This window comes from Nicotiana sylvestris, chromosome 1 (genome assembly GCF_000393655.2).
Source record: "Nicotiana sylvestris chromosome 1, ASM39365v2, whole genome shotgun sequence".
In the NCBI taxonomy this organism is placed as follows: Eukaryota; Viridiplantae; Streptophyta; class Magnoliopsida; order Solanales; family Solanaceae; genus Nicotiana; species Nicotiana sylvestris.
This window is the reverse complement of record NC_091057.1, coordinates 159981781-159985414: the sequence shown is the minus strand read 5'-3', so window position 1 is coordinate 159985414 and position 3634 is coordinate 159981781.

Here is a 3634-nt window from a genome sequence, read left to right as displayed (position 1 = left end):
ATTATGACAAAGTAAACATTTACGGACATAACACAAATATTTAACACCACGCAAATTCAAAAATTGCACACTAAAAGAAATTTATTTTATTTTTGATTTATTTTGGAGTAGTTTTTGTGAGGCAAAAATCACGTGCTCACAAGGGGTCCCAACTTCAGCAGCTCCGGTGGGCCCAGCTCAGGTCCCAGAGGGTTTTATAGTCACTCCAGTGCTTCAAGACGCTTTGGTCAGACTAGTAGGCTTTATGGAGGGCATTTCTAGAGCGGGTTTGCTTCCCGTAGCTCCAGCCACATCCCAGGCTAGGGGAGGAGTTCAGACTCCCGATACTCGTACTCCAGAGCTGGTAGTTCCTCAGGCTCAGGTTCCAGTAGTTCAGCCAGTCGTAGTAGTTCAGCCAACTGTGGCAGCCCAGCCAGGTATTGCGGCTCAGTCCAGCGATGGTGCGGCTATGTCCGCAGATACTTTGTGGAGGCTTGATCATTTCACCAAGCTCTTCACAACCACATATAGTGGCATCCCCTCAAAGGATGCTCAGGATTTCATATTCAGCTGTCATGAGGTTCTACAGACTATGGGCATTGTAGAGACCAATGGGATCGACTTTGCCACTTTTCGTCTGGCAGGATCCGTCAAGACTTGGTGGAGGGATTTTTGTTTAGCCAGGCCAGCAAGGTCGCCATCATTGACCTGGGATCAGTTTTCAGAGTTATTTCTGGGGATGTTTCTTCCAGTTACTCAGCGAGATGCTCTTCGCAGGCTGTTTGAGAGTCTCCAGTAGGGTCCTATGACGGTCACCCAGTATGAGACCCGGTTCATTGATCTTGCTCATCATGCCATTGTGATACTCCCCACCGATAGAGAGAGGGTGCGGAGGTTTATTGATGGGTTAGCCAAGCCGATCTGTGTTCAGATGGCCATGCGTATCGGTAGTGAGATTTCATTTCAGGAGGCGGCAGATGGTGCCCGCCGGATAGATATGGCACATGCTCAGAGAGGTGGTCACGGGACTGATAAGAGGCCCCATCATTTCGGTAGATTCAGTGGTACCTCGTCTGGAGGTAGGGATTCTTATGGTAGAGGCCATCCTTCGAGGCCTTTTCAGTCAGCTCTCCAGGCTTCTCATGGTACACCAGGTTGTTGTGGTTCTCAGCCGCAGTATTCTGACCAGCAGCTCTTCAGTTCACCATCAGCACCTATCAGTGCACCACCACTTCGTTATTCTCAGCAGCCGAGGGCTTGTATACTTGCGGCGATGTGAGTCACATTGCCAGATATTGCCCTCGAGCTTCCAGCAGCTCGCAGCAGCCAGGTCCTCGCCCGATGATCCATGCACTAATTTCCCCACAGCCTACCCAGCCAGCTTGAGGCGGGGGTAGAGGACACAGAGGTGGAGGTAGAGGTCTTAGAGGTGGAGCTCAGACCGCTAGAGGTAGGGGTCAGCCAGCAGCAGATCGTCCCAGGGATATGATTCAGAAAGGTAGGCCCCAGCCCCGTTGTTATGCCTTGCCAGCCAAGACAGAGGCTGAGTCATCAGATGCTGTGATTACAGATACTATTCTGGTCTGTGATAGGGATGCTTCTGTGCTATTTGATCCCGGATCTACGTATTCATATGTGTCGTCCTATTTTGCACCCTATTTGGTTATGCCTAGTGAGGCCTTGAGTATTCCTGTATATGTCTCTACGTCAGTGGGGGATTCTATAGTGGTGGACCGGGTCCATCGTTCATGCGTTGTGGTATTCAGGGATCTTGAGACTCGTGTTGACTTGTTGCTCTTGGATATGGTGGATTTCAATGTCATATTAGGGATGGATTGGTTGTCCCCGTATCATGCGATATTGGATTGTCATGCCAAGACCGTGACCTTAGCCTTACCGGATTTGCCCCGTTTAGAATGGAGAGGGACTCCTGGTCATTCTTCTGGCAGCGTTATTTCTTATGTGAAGGCTCGACGCATGGTCGAGAAGGGCTGTCTAGCTTATCTGGCTTATGTTTGCGACTCTAGCACTGAGGTCCCATCTATTGATTCTGTTCCTATTGTTCGGGAGTTTCCCGAGGTCTTCCCTTCAGACCTGCCGGGCATGCCCGATAGGGATATTGATTTTTGTATTGATCTGGCTCTGGGCACTCAGCCCATTTCCATTCCGCCGTATCGTATGGCGCCGCCAGAATTGAAAGAGTTAAAGGGTTAGCTTCAGGATTTGCTTGAGAAGGGTTTCATTAAACCCAGTGTTTCGCCTTGAGGCGCACCTGTGCTATTTGTGAAGAAAATTGATGGTTCGATGAGGATGTGCATTGATTGCCAGCAATTGAACAAGGTGACGATTAAGAACAAGTACCCACTACTAAGGATCGACAATTTATTCGACCAGCTTCAGGGTGCAAGGGTGTTTTCAAAGATAGATTTGAGATTTGGCTACCACCAGTTGAGGATTAGCGCGTCTGATGTCCCTAAGACAACATTTTGCACTCGGTATGGGCACTATGAGTTTTTGGTCATGTCATTTGTATTGACTAATGCCCCAGCAGCGTTCATGGAGTTGATGAACCGAGTGTTCAGACCTTATTTGGACTTGTTCATGATAGTCTTCATTGATGATATTCTTATATACTCCCGCAGTCAGGAGGAGCATGAGCAGCACCTTAGAGCGGTTCTTCAGACCCTGAAGGATAGTCAGTTGTATGTTAAGTTCTCGAAGTGCGAGTTTTGGTTGAGTTTGGTCGCATTCCTGGGTCATGTCGTATCAGCAGCAGGTATTCAGGTAGACCCGAAGAAGATAGAGGCAGTCAAGAACTGGCCTCGACCAGCTTCAGCTATGGAGATTCGGAGATTCCTGGGGTTAGCAGGTTACTACCGTCGGTTTGTGGGGGGGTTTTCATCCATTGCAGCCCCTATGACCAGATTGACCCAGAAAGGTGCACAGTTCAGATGGTCAGACGAGTGTGAGGCGAGCTTTCAGAGGCTCAAGGTAGCTCTGACCACGGCACCGGTGTTGGTTTTTCCCACAGGTTCAGGGACCTATACAGTCTTTTGTGATGCATCTCGTATTGGACTTGGTACAGTGTTGATACAGGATGGCAAGGTCATTGCCTATGCTTTGAGGTAGTTGAAGGTTCATGAGAAGAACTATCCAGTGCATGATTTGGAGTTGGCAGCCATTGTTCACGCATTGAAGATTTGGAGGCACTATCTGTATAGTGTGGCGTGTGGGTGTTCACGGATCATAAGAGTCTTTAGTATTTTTTCAAGAAAAAGGAGTTGAATTTGAGGCATAGGAGGTGGTTGGAATTGTTGAAAGATTATGACATCACTATCTTATATCACCCGGGAAAGGCCAATGTGGTAGACGATGCCTTGAGTAGGAAGTTAGCCAATATGGGTAGTCTTGCTTATATTCCGGTCGGTGAGAGACCGCTTGCTTTGGACGTTCAGGCTTTGGCCAATCAGCTTGTGAGGTTGGACATTTCTGAGCCTAGTCGAGTATTAGCTTGCACAGTCGCTCGTTCTTCGTTATTGGAGCGTATCCGTGATCGGCAATTCGATGATCCCCATTTGTGTGTCTTGAGAGACACAGTGCAACGTGGAGGTGCCAAGAAAGTAACCTTAGATGATGATGGCGTATTGAGATTGCA